The following is a 23483-nucleotide window of genomic DNA, read 5'->3' as shown; positions in this document are numbered from 1 at the left end:
AAAAAGAGGGTTCTACCAGAACTCGTTCCCATGCTTCCCACTACCACAAGAGGCTGGAGGACAAAAAGTGATGGCCCTTTTGGGGATTACTACAGAATTTATAAAATCAGACCAGGGGCCAGAGATTTAGCTCAGTGGCATAAGCGGCCACCTGGCAAGTGCAAGGTCGGCAGTTCAATCCTTCGTACCATTTTTCCTAAGTACAAAAACTACAGAACTCACATAAACATGCTTATGTCTCTAAACTTTTACAGCCAAACAACCTGAAGTCTAAATATTCTTTATGCCTCTCTTACCCTCATCATTAACCTGTTCTAATGGAAGAGATGGGGATTTCCCCACCTCTATCTCTCTGTAGCACGTTGACCTACTCAGATCCTGCCCTGTCCTGTCCTCTCCTCCCCTTTCTTTAATCCTTGCTCCCAAGAAGTCTTGAAGGAACAATTCAGTCCACCAACGGTTATCAGATACTGCACCAACTCTGAAGCACCAGCCTTGCGTCAGATACTGCAATCATTTTTGAACATTAAGATCAGAAGAGTCTCTGTTGTCTGTCTAAATTTTGTGGGATGGGAAGTAAAGGGAACTACTCTTATTATGAAAACAAAAAGTGAATAATAATTTCAGCAAACCAGCTGAACCCAGAGTATAACTCCCCTACAAAAATGTGAGTGGCTCACTTTATGGGTAAAAATATAAAACCCAAATGTGGCCTATAGTTGGAAATACAAAATTCTTTATTAAAAAAAGAAGAAAAGAAAACTGCACCTCTTTTTGCCCCCAACAGATAGACCTCTTGGAGCCACAGTGACTTTAAGCTCAGCCATATCAAATTTCTTCAGACTACTGAATTGTGTTTATCCTTAGTTTCCAGGCAAACAATAACCCAACTGAGTCTATTAAATACTCAAATAGAAAGTCGACTGACTTAGAAAAGAGGCATGATTACAGGTAAAAATTGAAGGACCATTTCAAAATCATAAAATTTATCACAGTAAAGTAAAGCGGACGTTAAAACTATTAAGTGGGACTGGAGTTTAGCTCAGCGGCTCAAGCACTTGCCTGGTAAGTGCAAAGTTGTGAGTTCCTTGGATCCCAAGTACCAAAAAAAAAATTAAGTGAAAGAACAGCTGTTGGGTAACAGAATGCTTGTGGTGTGCCCAAATGTCATCCTATAGATCACTTGCTAAATGCAAGAAAGAAACAAACAACCTAAAATGAAGGAATCTGCTAGTCACTAGCTTAATAGAGTAAACTTGTTATCAATAACAGCACAACTTGACCTTAACTGTTTCTTGATGTGATGCTGTAAAACTATACAACCTTACCTCTAAAATACTAAAAATGTTCAACCTTAATCTTACCAAGACCAAACTTCTAAACAAATAGATGAGAACATATTTCTGGAATGGTGGCATGAGGAGCTTACAGATCTCATTTACAGTAAAATAAACTCACTAAGGAAAATTATAAAAAGCAAAGTCTCTGGAAACTGTTATATGAGCCATAGGGCAAATAAAGAAACGTATGCAAGAAATACAAAGCCCTGGTAAGAACAGCAAGAATCCGTAGCATGTGAGTCAGAAACACCCATCTCCCCCTTGCTTCAGGGAGACAGACGTTTTACCCCAACTAGGTATAGCTAAGAACACAAGTTTCTCTCTCCTCAGCTCCAGCCTAGGGCTACAATCTCTCTCTGGAAGCAGCGCTCAGGCAGCATGTCTCATTCATTCTAACTACAGTGCTGGCAGAGGCCCTATTCTAAGCAAGCACAGTGAAAGGTCTGAGACTCTACCAAGGCACCACATCCAACTGGTCCCCTCCCTCTTTCTGCTCCCTGGCTATTCTGGAATGAGTGACATTCCTCTGATATGCCTTTTCATGGTGCCACTTCTGCCTTCAAGCCTACTGAAAACATAACTTAACCCACTGCAATGGTAAGCCAAAAATAAAACTTTCCTCCGTTCAGGAAAGAAGTTGTTGGGTATGTAATGTCCTGAACTGATTTAAAATATTTACCTTTCATGAACATTTTGACCTCAAGGAAAAGGCAAAAGTCACACAATATCAAATCCAGTGAATGAGATGGGTAAGAACACACTATGTTTTTTACAGCACCTGCCTTTCTGTTGGCTGGTACTTAGCACCATTCATATTTTTATCATACTTTATAAAGACACTCACATTCATATTTTTATCATACTTTATAAAGACACTCACAAACTATTTCCAAAAACTGCTTCACAAAATGACAGAAATGATGGAATAGGTATGTTTAAAGAACAGGGGAGTATTTTGAGGGCTGTTACTGACAATGTGTTTTTTATTATAATAATTTTTTAAAATTAAACATCACCATATTTGTTGATCATTCCTTGTATGTTTTGTATTTAGTAACACTTTCTACCTATTGGGTGAAGATACTTCCATATACTTCTAAATATTCTCAGGTTAATGAACAAAGGCTACTGATGTACTCTTTATGGCACTTCACGCAGACTATGAAAGACTGATCTGTCTATAAAAACAAAAAGTAGGTAAGTCGTCCCCTAGGTCTAGGGAGCTGGGAGAAAAAAGGGGAGTGACTGCTGATGAAATCTGGTTTCTATCTGACATAATGAAAATGTTCCAAAATTGATTGCAATGATGGTTACACAATTTTGAATAATCAATCAGTAAATTTTATATTCTGTGAATTACAGCTCCAATTTAAAAGTTCATTTTAGAGAACATATACATTATACACACACACACACACACACACACACACACACACACACACACAAAACAAAACAAACATATATAATATTAAGAAAGACCAGGGCCAGGGACTTAGCTCAGCAGCATAAGCACCCGCCTGGCATGTGCAAGGCCATGAGTTCAATACCCGGTACCAAAAAAAAAAAAAAAAGGAAAGACCAGAGGCATTTCCTTACTTTTTCTTTTCCTAAAATATCTCTAACTTTTCAAAAGCTACAAATCCTATTTCTCCTGTTAGTCACACATCAAGAAATCATGTCGGTATGTTAAAAATATATTTAAGTATGTAATATGATCAGTAATTGTTCTCTTATCATAACAGCTCAGGAAAGCTAATAAACTTGTCCTCAGAAGCAAAAGTAGGTAATAGTTCCATCACATTGTCAGAATGTTTACTAAGAGACAATCTTCCTCATCTAGAGACCTCCGAGTCTTGAAATCAAATTGCAGTTTTAGCATCAAATAGTCTTCTTTTAAAAAAGCACTTAATAGTCTCACTATGTGGTGTACATAAAGATAACAGTATGAACTATTTAATAATCTGAAAAAGATCAAAATAATAAAAAATATTCTAACTTATTTATTTATTATATACTCTACTTCCATGGCATTAAAAAAAAACTTTGTATTTGTTGGCAACTGTGTCCTTACTTTCATTTCTGAGTATTCTCCGTGATATTTCCCACTGTTTCATTACCAGACAATGTATTATTTTGACTACCAGTTCTAAAAATGTGTAAAAAAAAAAAAACAAAACCAAAAAACGAGTAACTGCAGCGCCACCTCATGGTAAGAAATAAGCACCACAGCCCCAAGAGTATACTCTGGGCATCTTCGCCCCTCCAGAAGGGTTGAAAAGTGCAAAACTCTGGAAATCTCACTGGTCGCGTAGCCAGAACAACCATCTAGAAATGGGGTAGAATTTTCTGGGTTCAAGAGGATACCACAAAGAACACTGAGCTCTTGAGAAGAAATGAATTGGAATTTAAAGAGGAATCTTTAATGCAAGAAACACTGAAACACGAAAATAAAAACATTACCTTCACACAAAGTATGACAACGAAAGAACTCCCTTACAGCACTGTCTCCACTTTTATAGATAATAACTGCATCAACAAAAGTGCTCTCTCTAAAAATTTGAAAGCTCTTAAGAGTTTTAGTCAAAGTAAACATGAAGAAAATTAATAACGAAGAACAAGGTAAGTGATGTTTTAGTATAAAAAAAGAACAAAACTGGATGAGGAACAGGGTAATGATATGATGAACTCAGTGATCCATAATAGTATTCTATATTTAAAAGAAGGATAAATGTTCAGAAAGAGGGAATGGAATAGCGAAATGCAAGGTATTAGAAAAATGGCACTGAGAACTTGAAAACTCCAATTTTTCCCAGAAGAATGGACACTGGGTGAATAAAAACCTAGAGGTTAGCCTATTGACAAACTATAAAGCATATAATATTTAGCATGTATTATAGGAGCAGTCCCACAAAGGGATAAGATAAGCACTGTTTTAACACTGTTAAATTCTTGTAAGTTAAATCATTATCTAAGGCCCATAAAGAACACTAAAAGGCAGAAGACCTATTCCTTTTCTGTTTCTTCTTTGAGGCAGGGTCTGGGGTTTCAGGGATGTGCCATTATCTCTGGCTAGAAGATCTATTCTTGGAGAATTACAGACAGGAGATATTACAAAACTGCTCTCAAGTCAAAAGCAAACTACAAAAGGCAATGTGATTATGACAGAAAGAAACGAATTTCTGTGAAGATTGGGGAAGAGTTCAAAGATAACAAGAAAAGAATCATATTAGAAAGCTTAAAGAAAAAAAGTATTATTTTAAGAAACTAAAATTCCAAATTAAGAGCAAGACTGCTGGCAGGGGGTAGGAAAACAGCTCATGGATACAGCACTTGTGCTAGTATGCACAAAACCCGGGGCCCAATCCCCAGCACCACACACACACACACACACACACACACACACACACACACACACATAGTTACACCTGCATCAAACCAAGCTTCCAAATCTCCTACCTAGGTAACCAGAGAAACAGGTAGGAGGTAAGATGAAATAAGATTGATAACTGGATAATTGTTCACACTGAGTGCAGGTGAATGAGGCTTCATAATACAATTCTGCTACTTTGATGTTTCATTTTTTAAGTATCATCTAATACAAAGATCATTAAAGTTGATACTTGTGGCAAACATTACCTTCTTTGGAAATTTTTATCTGCACTAGACAGTAAGATGTTTATATATAATACACACTTTAAGACCCCAAATGGTCTCACCACCACCTCCTCATATCTCTTTAGTTGTAGCTAAACATAAAAATGTCCATCTGTTAAAAAACAAAAACCTAATTATGCTTATTGTTTTTACTTTTTCTATTATTTTCATGCTTCTTTTAAAATTCTTCTTTGATAAAAAAATAAATAGGAAGAAAAAAATAAGTATTTTGAGCAACACAATGAATTGGGATAACAGCACAGTATAAATCCATAAGTAATTTAGTATACTATAATCGCTGTATTTTTTATTGTTGTTTCAGGTTTTTTTTAACACAGTGTCTCTTCGTAGTCCAGCTGGCCTTAAACTTGATATGTGGCCCAAGCGGGCCCACAACCTTCAATCATCCTTCCTCAGTCTTCTGAGGGCTGAATTTGAAAGCCTGCCGTTGGGACTACAGACACAAACGACCATGCTGGGCTTTAATCAGTAACTTAAGCACAATCAAAACTTTTGGCTGCCATTCATGGTGACCCACATCTGTAATCCCAGGTACTTCAGAGGCTGAGGCAGTAGAGTCACAAGTTCAAGGCTATTGTGAGCAACTTAGCATGACCATGTCTTTAAAAAAACATAAAACGGGGTTGGGGACATAGCTCATCAATGGAACACCCTATAGTTTGATTCCCAGTACCACAAGAGGTAAAAAAGTGAATAAAACTCAACCCTAGATGCACAATTTCTGATCTTGAGAACCTGCAAAAGTTTTCTGTACACTATTATCTGACATTCTAATATGCATGATATGTTTATAGTTCAGGCTCTTGGTTAAAATTTAAGGTTTCAGGGACTTCCATTTGTTCAAAACAATATTCTAGAATCTAGAATAGTACCTGGAACATATGAAAGTGATAAATAATTGTTGAATAAATCATATGAATAAATACCAATCTCTGCCACAAAAAGTACATAAGCCTCTCACTTTTCAAAATTACTCTACCCTCAAAAAAATGTAACATTCCTCCTCGTTTCAACCCTCCTGTAACTCAATTTACATTTGTAATATTCAACAATAAAGCAGTCTCTGTTGGTTAGGTACTACTCTCAAAGAGAAAAATAAGGGGACGATCTAACTTACTCTAACTCTAAGGAGAGTGGAAAAGGCTTCACAGAGAAGACAGGTGCAGCTGAGCTAAGTCCTAAAAAGTTGAATAGTAATTATCCAGATGAGTGTACATTATGCATGTTTGTCAGATAGGTGAAGGGTACTTCTAGGCATTATAAACATCTTAATTTTTAAAAAAATCCTCACTTTTGAAAAATTGTAAATATTTCAGCATGACTGAAGAACATATGGCAAATGGTACAAAACATGAGCAGAAGGTGAGACAAAAGCAAACAAGATCCAAATCACTAAGACCCTTATTTCCTAAAGTAGGTAGCTGGAATTTTAATCTGAAGGTTTCTATGGAAGGACTGCAAAACACTACCACAATCTACCTACAGAAAAAAGGAGAGAAGGAGGAATGGTACACATGCTTAGAAACAAAGAAATCTTTCAAGTTTACATAAAAGCCTAAATAAAGCTGAGGAATACAGCTTAGTGGTAGAGCCCAAGGCCCTGGGTTTAATCCCCAGTGCTGCCCCACACACACACCCAAAAAAGATATAATGAATATTTATACAGTTTAAAAGTAGAGAAAAGAACAGCATATATTGTAATAGAGGAAGAGTTAAGATTTTAGGCTTCTCTAAATGGTACATGTAAGGATCACAGGAAGAAGAAAATGTCAAGAAAGATGAAATATATAACCTTTGACACAAACTTAAGGTATCTTAAGGTTATATATAACTTTTGACACAAATTAAGGTATCTTAAGTACACTAGGATTGAAGAGCAATCTGTGCTACATAGATTTGAGAATTATCAAAATTAAAGATAGTCGAAGTCACCAGAGATGAATCCATTTAAAAAGCATAAACAAAGGGAGAAGAGAGCAGAAGATGGTATTCCAGAGTAAAATAAACATTTGAATTGGTTAGAGAAAAGACAAAAATAAATCAAAGACAGACTGGCTAAGACAAAGGAGGGAAACAGCATAGTGTTCCAGAAATGTAAGAAGAAAAATTGAAAGAACAAATACTTAAAATGGCAAATGAGTAAAAAGATTCCATTAGATTTAGCAATAAAGAGATCAGTGGTAACCATCATCCCATCAAGTTCAGTTATTCAGACTTCAAAATACTGAAGTAATAAAGAGATATAAAAAATGAATACAAACAACTTTTTAAAGAAACATATAAGAAATAATTATAGGTAAGGCTGAAGGGGAATCTAAAGTGAGAGTACACTTAAAAGGAGAGACTTGCCAGGTGTGGTGGCGTACACCTCTAATCCCAGCACTTGGGAGACTGAGACAGGAGGATTGTTCCAAGTTTGAGACCAGCCTGGGCTACACAAAGGTGAGCTCAAAGGTAGCCTGAACTGCATAGTGAGACCCTGTTCAAAAAGAAAAAAATAACAAAAAGGTGACAGACTTGAATATAAACACTTACAAATTAGTGCCAGTTAAGAATGAAAGAATAACTATTGAGTATTACAGACAGAATTGTGTTCCTACAAAATTCACGCTGAAGTCCTAACCCTAGTACCCTCAGTATCTAGAGACTGGTTTTTAAAGAGATAATTAAGATGATGAAGCTCTACTCCAATACAACTGCTGTACTGTGCTTATAGGAGACACTAAAATGCATGTACAATTATGTGAAATGGCAGCAGTCATCTGAAGCCTTGGACAGAGCAGTAACAGGAAACCAGCCTTATCTGCCCTTTGACCTTGGGCATCTTAAATCTGAACTATGAGAAAACAAATCAGTCCTTTTAAGCTACCTAGTCTATGATACTTTGGTATACCAGCATTTGCAAACTAATACATAGATGAAACACTATTCTTAAAGGAAAAAAATTCTGAGCATAATTAAAGATAAACAGAGGTATGCTCTTTGCAGGAGAAAGAGAACAGAAAGCAATGAAGTCTCTGCCCAATGTATTTCACTTCTTCTGAGTACAAGGAAATATTACTTACTAAAAAGTAAAAGGGAGCATCACAGGTAAATAGCCACCACAGGAATTGTTGTGCTGTAGTCCAGTAGTCAATAAATGTTGAATGAATACCTCGGTCATTCATGAATTTTGGTTCAGTTTAAATACAATGAATTCTGGCAGTGATTAGGAAAACCCAAGGATTGGATTGAGTCAAACCTGGGTCATGAAACTAAATGTGGACCTCTTCGAAGTCATTTACCATTTCTGGGTCTCAGTGTTTTAACTAGATGAATCAGACTTCATAATCAGCATAAGGTTACTTCAGATTATAAATGATGCTATAATGTTCATTCAGGCTTGCACATGACCTTGATCTTCTTCAATTTTTATCAACCTAAATAGTGCATATGAAGTCTTTGTCATTTGGATAGCTCATTAAAATGCAGATTCTGATTCAGTAGCTGTCAAATCTGAGATTGAGCATTTCTACCAAAATCTCAGGTGATACTATGTATCACATTAGAGTGAGAAGGATATGGAATAGATCTGTCATAAAACTCTAAAAAGCTTAAAATTGTGCACTATCTATAACCAGCCTGATACTAAGAAAATCAAACAAAGACACTCCAGAGTCACACCTGCACTGAATGCATGACTATTTCCTATGACACTCTAAAATAAAAGGATAGTATTCATGTGATGCAGATAAAGGAATACTACTACCATCAACAACACTAAATTAGAAGTGAGATTAAATACAAATACAAGTATATTCACTTAACTGTAACTCTGGTAACTAATGAAACATACTAGCTTTCCTAAAAAAGGAATATTTTTATTTCCAGAAAAGCATATATATATTTATTTCTAAGCAAAATTTTCAGTATATTTTAAATGCAACATGCTAGGACTAGTGTGCACTGTGGTTCGATTTTGAAAGTAACAATAATACCACAAAATCTAAAGATTTTTCTATAAATTACCAAATCTTTACCTATTTATTTGGATCTCTCAAGAACATTACTGAAATGAAATTTATTTTTAAGAATTCTCTTCACCCTGCGGCTATAACATATAGCCACAACCCAATATGATAATTTTACTATTTCTAGTATACCCAATGCTAGACGCCATCACAAAAAATTTCACAATCCCACAACCAACAGAAACGAATATTCTAATTTCACTGAAAAATTGCGATAGATGCATCATATAGTACAGTCACTGCTCTTATATTGAAACCTCTGTGCTGAGAAGTCTGAAAAAGGTGAAAATGAAGGAAGAAAATCCAGATGCACAGAGGAAAAAACATTATGGCTGCAAATTGCTCAGCTTACTCACTTTAGAAGAATAAACAAATCTCGAGAACTCCACCGCATTGTAACAAAGTTCATTTCAACTGTAGTGGGGCGGGGATATGTCAATTGCAACGCTGGCACCAATAGGCAGTTTACCAGTTCTATGGCAAATCACTTTAGCATAAATTATTTCTCATTCACCACCAAGTCACAAAAGAATAAAAGAAAATGACAAATGCAATTCACTTCAAAACAGTTTTGCTGAATCACAAATTGTCCCCAAACGTAAATTTGTACAAGTCGCTGAGCTTGAGCATTGGCAACCATACCTCAGCATGAAGCTCCTCTAGGAAAATGAATAATTTCCTTCACTTATTAAAGGCAAGAAAGGGATTCATGTTTAAAGCTTTCACTGTAAGAGTATTAGCAGCCAAACTGTGTATGCAGTAATCATATACAATGGTTTATACTACACTACATCCCCCCAAAATTTGCATCACCTATATACTCCAAGACCAAATATACCACTCTGGCCCGCAGCCGCAGCCACAATGGGCACCCTGCTCAGCCTGGCACAATGCCTGCCATCCCTCACCCGGATTCCTACAACAAGGCTTCCAGCAGACGGGCTGGGCTGGGGAATACCCTGCGATCAGGGGTTCCTAGGGTTACACAGCGAGCCAACCCAGTAGGCCGCCCTCGCCTCGCTACAGTATCCCTCCCCTCCCTGTAGCCCCACGTTCCTTCGTAGCCTCATAGGTCTCTGCTGCCCAGCCCGGCTCTTTCCTCCACTCGCACGCGCTCTGCGGCTCTCGGGCAGGGGCCTCACCTCTTGGTTTGGTCCGGAATGGCTAGGCCCTCCGCTCCCACTTCTCAACACGAAGTGGCGTCAGTTAGTGCCGCGCCTCACACTGCCAGTCCACACGCTGCCGCCTACTGATGCCGAAAAATCGGCTTCTAGGAACGCGCCATATTCTGCGTCGCAACTCCAAACGACATCGGCGCGCTCATATTGCGTCACAGACTAGCAACTCGACAGGGAAAGACAATAGGTGAACCACAGGAAGTGGAGGGAGGGGCTTCCTCTTCGAAGTCAAAGGCGCCGGGTGTCTAAATCAGCTAGTGCGCCTGCGCAAGGTATATTGCCAGGAACCTGTACAAGTTGACTCCGTACCCATGGAAACCATAGATTCGCGTTTCCCTGTTCGCTGATTGAAGATTAAATCAGTGCCGTTTTACTTTTCCTTTTCTAGATATCAACTGCTGTTTCGACAGATCTGTCACATCAACGAAGAATTACAAAAGAATCTCACCCCATCAGTCAAGCCTCCTTCCGCGAGTATTTATTCTTTCAAGTTCTTGAACTATCCAGACGCTGTACTTCAGAGCAACAGCAACTGGTCTTTTACTGCTACCAGCCAGCTTAGTGACCTAAGTTTTCTTGTCTTCAAAAAGAAATTGAACTGGGCGTGGTGGCTCATGCCTGTAATCCCAGCACTCGGGAGGCTGAGGCAGGAGGATCGTTGTGAGTACCAGACCAGCCTGGGCTACAAAGTGAGCTCAAGGCCAGCCTGAACTGCATAGTGAGACCTTGTCTCAAAAAGACAAAAAAAAAAAAAAAAAAAAAAAAAAGAAAAGAAAAGAAAAAAAAGAAAAAAGAAAGAAAAGAAATTGAGGCGGATGTATTGACGCACACCTGTAATCTCAGGACTTGGGAGGTAGGAGAATCACTACAAATTTGAAGCCAACGTGGGCTACATAGTGATTTCAGGGCCATCCTGAACTACATAGGAAACCCCCATCTCAAAGAAGAAAAGAAAAAAATAAATTGTAGAGAGAGAAAGAATATTAATGAGAAAGCACACAAAAAATAAAATTATTGTAGAGAAATAGCAATATTCATAAATATTAAAAACAACGTCTCACTTACTAAGCCAAAAAGAGTTTGAAGATCTTTACATGAATTATCTATTTTAATCCTCAGAACACTATCAGGTAGGTACTTCAGTTGGCTCATTCACAGATGAAACTGAAGCACTGAGTAGTCAAGTAACCTACCTAAGATTAAACAGCTAGTAAATGGCAGTGTTAAGATTTGAAAGACAGACTGACAAACAGAGACAGATTTGAACCAAACAATAGCAAGCTGTGTATTACAAGAATTTTTATCACATTAGGTTGTTTTGAAAGAAAGAAAGAAAACCTAAATGATCACTACAAAAGAATGATAAAATCACAATACATCAATATATAAAATATGACTTGGCCACTTTACAATTATGTTGAAAGGCATTTATTGACATGATGATACATTTGCAATGTATTGTAAACAAATTAGGTTACAAAACTGTATGTTCAATATGCTTCTATCTTCAGAAATAGATAAAAGCCACATATTAAAGGGTTTCTCACTATTTAGATGAGAATATGAGCTTTTTTGGCTAAATTTTCTTCTGATTTTTGAGTTAGTACACCTCAAATTTTAGGTATGCATACAATCAGAGAGTTCTTACTTAAAACACGTCCTGATGAATTGGGTCTGTGATGTTATTATAGACGGCTAAATTAGGAATTAACAAGCAGTCAAAGAGGAGCTAGGCCCTCCAAGGAGTCAGTGCAGGAAATGAGACACATCAGAATTGTGACTGAAGAGGATGGATGATAGCCAGGCCTGAAGGCCTCCCTGGAAACAGAGGAGTAGGTTGAAATTGTATTATAATCGGCACCACCTGGTTCAGTGAGTCTAATAAACCAGCACATGCATAAGTGGATGACCAGAACATCCTGACCCATATTCCTATCCTTACCCCAAAATGCCATTGACCTTTCTATGTTGCAAGTTAAAGATAAAGAGACATTAATGTATTGTAAACCCAAATATCCACTTCAGTCATCCAAATATTGTAATCCTCTTTCTAGTTTTCCTACAATCCAAAAAGTTTATTTATAATCCCATTGAGATATTATTGGAATCCCATCAAGTTAATTCCAATGTACCACTACCAATGCAACCCATGGCGAGAGTAAAGACACCAAGACATGTTCCAAGTTAAGGGCAGCCAAGGGGTCCTAAATCCAATCCCCATGAGGACATGCGGACAAAGGCCTTGATCCTAGGCCTCTCCCAGCATTTATTATCTTGTGAAGAATGGGGGTAGCTCAGGGATGAGTGATAGTGAGGATGGTGGAAATTATGTGTGTAACTTGAGCTATTTGGCAGGTGTAAGATTGGCATCTCTGTAAATTGCAGAGATAAGATATGCAGAAGTATCAATTTATATAATCCAATTAAGGTAGCAGTGGAATTATTTTGGGGGGCTATGGCTTTGGTTTCTGGTATGCAAACTCTTGTGCCCAGCGGAGTCATAGCCTCTTATCTTGAGGTTCTACCCAGTTGACATTCCCGGAGCTATTTGCTCTAACATCTCACGTGTTCATATCCTGTACACATCTGTATTGTAGGAGAACACTATGCAAGGAAATAGGACTTTCTGTTGGCTGTAGTGATTGTGTATTAGCACCTTGGCTAGCCTTATTTGCAATGCTTAGAGCCAGTTGAAGCGAGAAGGAAATACTCTAGCCAGCAAAGGAAATGAGTCTCCAAATAATCAAAGTCACAGTAATTGTTTTGGATTCAAAGGGAGTCACTGGAGTTGTCTCCCACATTAGTGATACCCACCATAACCCTCAATATGTGTCTCACTTCTCTATCAAATCAGTATTACCTAAGCTATTGTAACCCCATAGGTTGGCATCATCTTGATGCACAGCGGTCTGACACATGGTCATTTTCGTGTATGACAACCCAAAGAACCTCAGCACTAACTCACTTTCAGGCCCCCTCCTTTTCTCTCTCTCTCTCTCTCTCTCTCTCTCTCTCTCTCTCTCTCTCTCTCTTTTTGTCTTTTTTTCTTTTTATCAGTACCAGGGATTGAATTCACGACTGCCTGCTTGCAAGGCAGGCGCTTATGCCACTGAGCTAAATCCCTAGCCCTCCCCCTTTTCTCTTAATACTTTTCCTACTCTTAACCTCCTTTTGTCCTCATATCCATTCTTTAGATATTGAGAGACACAAACTCAGCACATTTGTCATCTAACGGGCTGAACATCCAATATCTAACTTCCCTGTAACAATGTGGCCTGAGAATCTTCATTTCTAATGAGTTTCCAAGACACGCCAATGCTGCTGGTCCACAGATGATACATTGAGTAAAACCATATTTTAAAATTTTATTTCTAACTTTATTACTTTTTATTTTGTTCTTTTTATTTTAAAACCACTATGAGGATTACTTAATGTAGAAAAATTATCTAACTCAAAGTAGAATAAAGTATTTATCTGATAAGAGTAGATTTCTTCTTTTGGGATAATAGACACTTTGAAAATCTAAGGAAATTTCTAGCTTAGAAAAATTTTGTTTACAATATTAGAAACCCAAATTAAGATGCATTTGAGGGTGCTACATCTTGCCGCTATGACTGTAAAATCTATTATTATGCACAAAGCAAATATGCAGAGCTGACCAAATAATATAATGCTGCATTTCATTACTATATTCCCAGGATTTTTCCAGAAACAGGGAACAATTTAATTAAATCTTTATTGTGTCTGTTTGGGATACATCTGAAATCCTAATATAAATACAATGCTTTGTCCTTCATATAGTTAAAAATTGCAAAGGGAAAGCATGATGAAGCAAATGCTAAATTAAGAAAACATTTGCCTCCTTTACTTATGAATCTCAAATAAATTCCAAGAAAAGAAATCAACTCAGTAACAATACAACTCATTGTCCCTCACTATATTATTATAACTAACTTCTAATAAGTACCCTTATGTATCAACTACTGTGTAATTGTTATTGTTGTCATGGTTGAGGTGATGATAAACCCATAGAGCACCAAGCTACACTCAGTATTTTTTACATTTTAACTTGAAAAACTGTCTAAATTACCCTGGAACTTTAAATCCTCCTGCCTCTACCTTCTAAATAGCTATGATTATGGTCTGCACCACCACACATGGCATAGCTACTGTTCTAGGTGGTTTATTTTTTAAAGTTCTGGGCACTGAACTTGAGGCAATTTATCTCATAAGTCCTCATCACCCTTTTAGGGAGAATACTTCTCATTTTACAGAATAGAAAATGATGTTCATTGAAATTATCATTTTACAGTCAGAATTCTTCAGTGGAAGAACACAAACTCAAATTTAGATACTGTACATGTTTTTTAAAAGATTTTTAAAATGACCATTTCCTTGTCCCTCAAACTTGCAAATTTTCCATGATTAAATTAAGGATCCTACTATGGGAAAATTATCCCGTTGGGTCCAATGTAGTCACTAGGGCTTTTATGAGAGGACTTTTATCAGGATTATCAAAGACAAGAAAATATGACTACAGAGGTGGAGAAGCAATATAGGGATCATAAGTTAAGGAGCAGGGGTCATAAACCAAGGAATACAGTGGCCTTCAAACTGGGAAGGTCACAGGAAAGTTTTTCCGTATAGCCTCCTGAAGAAACTATGCCCCACAGACAACTTTAGACTTAATTTCCAGAACCCTAAGAAAACAAATGTTTTTCTAAGCCACTAGATTTGTTAAAATAAGACTTTTTTAAAATCCAGCAAGACAAAATTAAAATGTGCTCCAGAATCATGGGCTATTTACCTTCCTGTATTTTATTATTGCTACTTGTCTAAAATTTGGTCTTTCACAACTCTGTATCTCTTAGAGATTTATAAATTAGCTCACAAGATATTTATAACATGCCAGATTAGGAAACTAAATCCTTGAAAAATGATTTCATATGTCCCTGATAATGTAATTCATAGCAGATTCATTTTGATTTGAAGCTGTATCAGCCAGTGTTTATAAGAGAAACACATTTCATGGGAGATATACAGATATGTAAGAATTTACAAGATTGGCTTACAGCAGCCACCCACACAGTCTAATGTGGAAGAGTGCAAAAGGTCTGTCCACATGTGGCGATCCGAAGGTTCCAGCTGAAGGCCTGGTACTCACTCTGGTGTCCAGTGTAAGTCGGTATCAGGAGGCGGAAAGGTCTGTGCTGGAAGCCAGGAGAGGACATCCAAGGTAAAGGTGAAAGCTGGAGCTCCTCCGAAGAAATGAGCGAACTGTCCTTTTTCTTTTCTGTCCTATACCATTCAGGCCACAATCCTAATAGACTGGATCTTCTGTTTTCAGTAAATCCCCTCAGCCACACCCAGAACTATGATCCAGTTTATTTGAATGTTTCATATGTAAATTGACTCAGTCAGTTAACTATCACAGAAGCAACATTTAGAACAATATAAGTTGTAAGGATTAACTGTATAAATTATGTATTCATGCAGTGGGATATTATCTGCTTATTAAAAATGGCGATGTATCTCTCTGAGAGGCTGAAGCAGGACCACCTCCAGCAATTTAACAATGTAGCAAGGATGTCTCAAAAACAAAAGAGAACTGAGGATATAGTTTAGTGTAAAAGCCCTGAGTTGAACCTCTAGTACTGCAGAAAAGGTAGACTTAATTCATTAATATTAAAAGAAATCCATAGTATTAAGTAAGGATACAAGGTTACAAGAGTTTAATACATCCAAAATTTCTGGAAAAATACACCTCAATTTGCCAATAGTTGTGAATTCTGGAAGGTAATTTTTACTTTATAAAGTTATTTACTACTGTATTATCTAATTTTTTCTGTGCATTGCTTGAATAAACAAAACAATCATTTCAAGTTTGGAAAAAATAGTGTAAAGTATTCATATTCGGCTGGAGAGAATGGAAAGCAATTCAAGTATTTTAGAAAACAATCTGTTGACCCTCTCTCAATCTGGGGAACTGAGCAGCCGGAGGTGGGTGCCTGCACACCAAACCTAGCCCTGGGAATTTAAGATCATCACTCCCAGTGGTCAAGAAACCTCTCAGCTTCCCGTCACACTGCACCAGCTCCGACTCTGTAGGTTTTCAGTCTGCGTGGGCCACCCCCAGTGACCCTCTCTCAAACTGGGGACATGGGAGGCCGGAGTCCCAGGAGCTGGAGGCATAGAAGATGATTTCCAACAGGCCCAGGGAAAGCCTTGTAACAACACTTGAAACTGGGAAATGTAGGAAAATGACAAAACGAAAGACCAAAATGCAATCTCAAACCTCCAGCCCATCCCAAGAAAACTTAGGAGCTATGTACATAGAAGAAAATATATGCTGTACATCTGAAATACCTGAAGTGATAGTAACTGAAATAAAGAAGCAACTCCAGGAAGCTTTAAAGGAATTCAAACTAGAAATAATCTCCCAGATAAAAAAAGAAATGATAAAAGTAATAAAAGAGATGCTGAACACATCTAAAGAAGACACAGTTAAAAAATTAGAGGAACAAAACAAAAAGATAGAATCCCTGGATGAACAATCTAAGAAACAAACAGAATACATAAAGCAGGTTCAAAGAGATATACAGGAAATTAAAAAATTCCATTGGAAGTTGTCAAAACTGCCTCAATGAAAGTGAAGATAGAATTTCAGGCCTCGAAGACAAGATTGCAGCTAGTAGACAGGAAAGGAAAGATCTTTTAAAAATAACAAGAAATCAGGAAATAACAATTCAACAGCTGCAAGATGATACAAAGAAAAACAACATAAGATTGACAGGGATAACTGAAAAAGAAGGGGACAACACAAAGGATATCAAGAGGATATTTAAAGAAGTAAGAGCTGAAAATTTCCCAAACATGAGAATGGAAACTGATATTAGGATCAGTGAAGCATATAAAAATTCAAAGAGCCATTACCAAAATAAAACTACACCCAGATATTTAATAATCACCATCCCAGAAATCCAACATAAGAATAGAATATTAAAAGCTGTTAGAGAGAAAAGACAGATCACCTATAAAGGAAAACCTATCAGAATCACAGCAGACTTCTCAGCACAAACAATGAAGTCAAGAAGAGCATGGAGTGAAGTATTTCAGATCCTAAAAGAAAATGATTTCCATCGTAGACTGATGTATCTTGCAAAACTGCCCTTCAAAATGGATGGAGAAATAAGATATTTCCATGACAAAGAATAGTTGAAGAACTTCATGATCACCAAGCCAACCCTGCTAAAAATACTGAAAGATAGTTTAGACAACACTTAAGAATAAACCACTAAGCAAATCAGACAATTAACAGAATGGAAAGATAAAGATGCAACAGCAGAAAGATAACATGTCAACAACAAACCAATATATAACAGTTGTAACCATTAATGTAAGTGGCCTCAATGCACCAACTAAAAGAAACAGACTGGCAGAATGGATCAAGAAACAACATTCAACCTATATGCTGTCTATAAGAAACCCATCTGACCCAAAAGGAAGCTCACAGACTGAAAGTAAAAGAATGGAACACAGTACTTCATGCAACAGGAACCCAAAAAAAAAGCAGAGGTAGCTATTCTGTTTGCAGACAATGTGAACTTCAAACCAAGAAGAGATAAAGAAGGTCATTACGTACTGGTTAGGGGAAAACTTCAAGAGGAAGAGATAATCTTAAATATATATGCACCAAATTCCAGAGCACCCAGTTATACAACACAAATATTAACACAAATGAAAAATCAAATAAGCAATAAGAGTTATAACAGGAAACCTTTAGACTGCGGCCCTTACAGGGGGAGAACCACCAGTGTCTCCTTAGATCTGAGCCATGTTGGAACTTAGGACCCTGGGAAACCAAGCAAGCAGCTCACCTCCCTGGTAAGTGGCTGTGGTGTGGCAGACTATGGCCCCTCCAGAGGGAGAACCACCAGTGTCTTCTGACATCCACACCATGTTGGAACTTAGGATGCTGGGAAACCAAGCAACCAGCCTGCCTCCCTACTAAGCAATAGTGAATCTACTGGTGCACGGCCTAGAGTCAAACATCCCACTTCCCCTACCCGCCTTCCCCTGTCTCTCTGTTAGCAAATGGGAACCAGAAATCTGAGTATCTCTTGGGAGGTTGACCATAGCAAATAAGGAGGATTTCCTTCTACCATCTCTTTGAAGGCAAATATTTTTATTACTGTTTTGCTGTATTCTGATTAATGGTACTGCTCTATTCAATATTCTGTTTTGATAAGTTCTATAATTTCATTTTATTTGGATACATGTGATTGAAAGAACAACTATTGTAAAGATAATGAAATATACTATTACTGTTATCCAGGTAATCTGCTGTGAAGTTCTCTACCAATTTCACTACACTGTCTCAGTTGGCTTTATTCTGTCTTTTTCTGTTATATTTTACTACTTTCAAAATAAAAATTAAAAAATAACAGGAGACATTATCACACCATTGACACCAAGGGACAGATCAACCAGACAGGAAATCAGCAAAAACAGAACTGAATCACACCTGTGAACAAATGAATTTGATAGACATATACAGAGTGTTCCATCCAACAACATCAGAATATACATTCTTCTCAGCAGTACATGGAACATTCTCTAAAATAGATCATATACTAACCCATTTAGAATGTATTTAAATAAATGCAAAAGAGTTGAAATTATCTCATGCATGTTATCAGATCATAGCGCCATGAAATTAGAAATTAATGATAAAAGAAACTGCGAAAATCTCACAAACACATGGAAATTGAATAACACACTCATGAGTAATCAGTGGGTCATGGGAAATTAAAGAAGAAATTAATACCTACAAGCAAATGAAAATACAAATACAACTTACTGGTATCTGTGGGATGCAATGAAAGTGATCCTCAGTGGAAAATTTATTGCACTGAGTTCCCATATCAAGAAAACAGAATGAATACAAATAAATAACCTGAAGCTATACCTCAAACATTTAGAAAAAGAAAAGCAAGTCAAGCCCAAAGCCAAAAGAAGGAAATTATAAAAATCAGAGCAGAAATTAATGCATAGAGACTAAGAAAACAATCCAAAGAATCAATGAATCGAAGAGTTGGTTCTTTGAAGAAATAAATAAAATTGATAAGCCCCTAGTCAACCTTATTAAAAGGAGGGAAGAAAAAGCTCAAATTCATGCAATAAGGAATGAAAAAAGGCTAAATCACTACAGAATCTGTAGAAATAGAGAAGATCATCAACACCTATTTCGAAAACCTCTACTCATAGGTTCAATAACACAGAAGAAATGGACAGATTCCTAGAAACATATGAAGTACAAAGCTAGGTCAAGAAGATGCAAAACTGCTGAATAACCCAATTTCTATCACTGAAATTGAGAATGTAATTAAGTCCTTACCTACAAAGAAGAGCCCAGGCCCAGATGGATTCACTGCAGAATTCTACAAGAAATACAAAGAAGACTTAATGCCGACACTCCTCAAACTCTTCAATGAAATCAAAAGGGAAGCAATCCTTCTTAAGTCATTCCTGGAAGCAAATATTATTCTAGTACCAAAACCTGAGAAAGACCCAACTAAAGAGAACTAGAGGCCAATCTCCCTAATGAACACAGATGCAAAAATCTCAATAAAATATTGGCAAACAGGATGCAGCAAATCATCAAGAAGATTATACACCACGACCAGGTGGGATTCATCCCAAGCATATAGGGATGGTTCAACATATGTAAATCAATAAATGTAATCCACTATATCAATACAGCCAAAATAAGAATCACATGATCATTTCTATAGATGTAGAAAAAGCTTTTGATAAGGTCCAACACTCATTCATGATAAGAACCTTACAGAAAACTGGAATAGATGGTCTTAACCTCAATATAATAAAGACCATGTATGACAAACCAACAGCCAGCATCATATTAGATGGCCAAAAACTGAAGGCCATTACATAAATACCTTAAAATCAGGCACAAAACAAGGATGTCCCTTATCACCACTCCTATTCAACATAGTACTGGAAATACTAGCCAGAGCAATGAGACAAGAGAGAAATAAATGGGTTAAAGACAGAAAAAGAGGAAATGAAATTATCATTATTTTCAGATGACATGATACTCTGCATAGAAGACCCCCAAAACTCCATTGAAATTCTCCTAGATATAATAAATTCAGTAATGCAGCTGGATACAAATCAATACTCAAAAATCAATAACATTCCTATACACTAACAACAAAATCACTGACAGAGAAATAAGAGAAGCCAAACCTTTCACACTAGCATCCAAAAAAATGAAATACTTAGGAAGTAATCTCACGAAAGAAGTGAAGGATCTATACAGGGAAAATTATGATACACTGAAAAAAGAAACTGAAGTAGATCTCAGAAAATGAAAAGATATCCCTTGCTCATGGATAGGAAGAATAAATATTGTGAAAATGACCATTCTCCCAAAACTATTGTATAGATTCAATGCAATCCCAATAAAAATACCATCAACATACCCATAGACCTCGAGATATCACTCCTAAAATTCATCTGGAGGGAGAAGAGACCTAGAATAGCAAAGACAGTTCTAAGCCACAAAGGCAAGGTAGGAGGCATCACAATCCCTGACTTGAGGTTATACTATAAAGCAACTATATTAAAATCAACATGGTGTTGGAATAAAAACAGATCTGGAGATCAATGGAATAGATTAAAAGATACAACCACAACTACACACACACTCAACCACCTTTGATAAAGGGGCCAAACACGTTCACTGGAAGAATGACAGTCTCTTTAATAAATGATGTTGGAAAAACTGGCTCTTAATATATCGAAAACTAAAACTAGACCCATGCCTATCACCATGCACTAAATTAAAATCTAAATGGATCAAAAATCTGAATATTAAAAAAAAACTAGATCTATTGGAAGACAAATTGGGTAAAAACCTTGAAGACATAGGGGTAGATAGAGAATTCATGAACAGGAATCAAACCACACGGGAAATACTTCCCAGAATCAATAACTGGGATCACATCTTATTTAAAAGTTTCTGCACGTCAAAAGAAATCTCCAGGGGTTGGCACCTGCCTTGCAAGCAGGCGGTTATGAGTTCAATCCCTGGTACCGATAAAAAGGAAAAAGACAAAAAAAAAAAAAAAAAAAAGAAAAGAAATCTCCAGCATAATGAAAAGAAAACCCACAAACTGGGATAAAGTCTTAGTGAACTGTCTTTCAGACAAAGGACTTCTGTCTAAAACATATAAAGAATTTTTAAAAATCAGACACCTGCAATTCAAAAAAGATCCAATCCAAAAATGGGCATCTGAGATGAATACACAGTTCTCAGATGAAGAAATACAAATAGAAAATAAATACATGAAAAAAATGTTCATCATTACTCATTAGAGAAATGCAAATTAAAAACCATACTGAGACTCCATCTCACTCCTGAAAGAAAGGCCAGGATCAAGAAAACCACCAATAACAAATGGTGGAGAGGCTGTGGGGAAAAAGGAACTCTCTTGCACTGTTGGTGGGAGTGTAGACTGGTGCAACCATTGCGGAGGTCAGTCTGGAGATTTCTCAAAAAGCTGGGATTGGAAGTTCCATTTGACCCACCTATTCCACTTCTAGGCATATTCCCAGAAGAACTGAAAACATCATACCACAGTGATATATGTGCACCCATGTTTATAGCAGCACAATTTGTAATTGCCAGATCTTGGAAACAACCTAAGTGTCCATCAACTCAGGAATGGATAAAAAAGTTGTCGTATTTTTATACAATGGAGTACTAAACTCAGATATAAAGAATGATCACATTGAGACATTTATAGATAAATGGATGCAGCTTGAGATCATACTCATAAGTGAAATAAATCAAACTCACATGTGTAAATACCATATAGTCTCCCTAGTGTAAGAAATGGTAAGAATGCATAAAAGTATATGGTAATCATGATTACCCATTATATTGCTTTGAAGCCTTGTAATGTTTTCATTCATTAGCTGGAATGGTTTTATTCTGAGTTGTTTGATTTCATTGTCTGTGATGGTATGAACAGCTATTTTGAAGAAAACAAGACATTATAATAGCAAGTGCTGATTTAATATCTTTTTTTTTTGTCTTTTTCGTTTTTATCGGTACCAGGGATTGAACTCATGACTGCCTGCTTTCAAGGCAGGCGCTTATGCAGCTGAGCTAAATCCCCAGCCCCTTTAATATCTTCTTTTGAAGTCTTACCGTGCTTTTGTTCTTCGGTGTTCATCAGTTCTGTTACGTTGTATCTTATTGGATTTTATTATGTGTGATAGTATAAACAAAATTTTTTTATGGACAAGGAGATAATACTGTAACCATTATTCGTTTTTGTTAGTTGGTTCTGATTGCCCTGTAATACTTTCATTCTCTTGAATTATTTTATACTATTTTGTTATGTTTGTACTATAGCATATGAAGGTATACTCAAATATTTCAAGGAAAGAGACACTATGGTAGCTACTGTTATGTTGGGTTGTCTTGTGGTGAAACACTATGTTGCTTAAATTGTTTTGTTCTGATCTGTTTTGTTATGTTCTCTTTTATCTTAATCTTTTTAAAATAAAAAAATTAAATTTTAAAAAAATAAAAAGAAAACAATGTCAATATGTAATCCAAAATTAAATATTCATTTAACTTGACTAATTCCATTCTTGAAAATCCATACTAAGCGAACAAGTCAAAGTATAAGAAATATTTTTCATGTCAGCACTAAAATGTGTACAACTTTATTTTTTAACTAAAACAATGGCATGGAAGTGATGTAGTAGCCATGTAAAGCAGCACATACCTATAATCCCAGCTACTTGAGAGGCTGAGCTGGGAGAATACAAAGTCAAGACCAGTCTGGGCAATTTAGTGAGACTTTGCCTCCAAATAAAATTTAAAGGGCTGATGATGTAGTTTGATGTTAGAGAGTTTGCCTAGCATGTACAAAGCCCTGTGTTCAACAGCTAGCACTATTGGAAAGTAAGAAAAAGAAAGAAAAGCAAAAACATGATTAGGTAAATTTTTGCATTCACAAGAAGAAATTTTTTGCAGCAGTTTTAAACATTAATTTTTTTTTGGTCTTTTTGAGACAGAGTCTCACTATGCAGTTCAGGCTGGCCTGTTACTCAGTCTGGTCTCAAATTTGTAGCCATCTTCCTGCCTCAGCCTCCCAAGTGCTAGGATTACAGGCATAGGCCACCAAACTCTGATTAAAAATTGATTACTAAAGGAATATAATAATTTGGAAAAGAGGGTT

The 23483-nt window shown here is 36.7% G+C and overlaps 1 protein-coding gene across 3 annotated transcripts in view; it reads right to left on the bottom strand.

Moving 5' to 3' along the window:
- The window catches only part of Ipo11 (importin 11), a 231452-nt gene extending 221099 nt beyond the window's left edge, over positions 1-10353 (bottom strand). Inside the window, exon 1 of one of the 3 annotated variants that reach the window (XM_063258231.1) lies at positions 10168-10353. The gene's annotated coding sequence lies outside the window, so the exon portion shown is untranslated. The remainder of the gene's footprint in view (positions 1-10167) is intronic. The other 2 variants (XM_063258230.1, XM_063258228.1) reach the window with 2 other exon arrangements.
- Between the last annotated feature and the right edge of the window lie 13130 nt (positions 10354-23483).

This window comes from Cavia porcellus, unplaced genomic scaffold, assembly GCF_034190915.1.
Source record: "Cavia porcellus strain 051 isolate PalLab524CR breed Dunkin Hartley unplaced genomic scaffold, mCavPor4.1 scaffold_11, whole genome shotgun sequence".
NCBI classification, from domain to species: Eukaryota; Metazoa; Chordata; class Mammalia; order Rodentia; family Caviidae; genus Cavia; species Cavia porcellus.
Note: the sequence above shows the minus strand (reverse complement) of the source record. Positions and strands in the feature narration are given on the sequence as shown.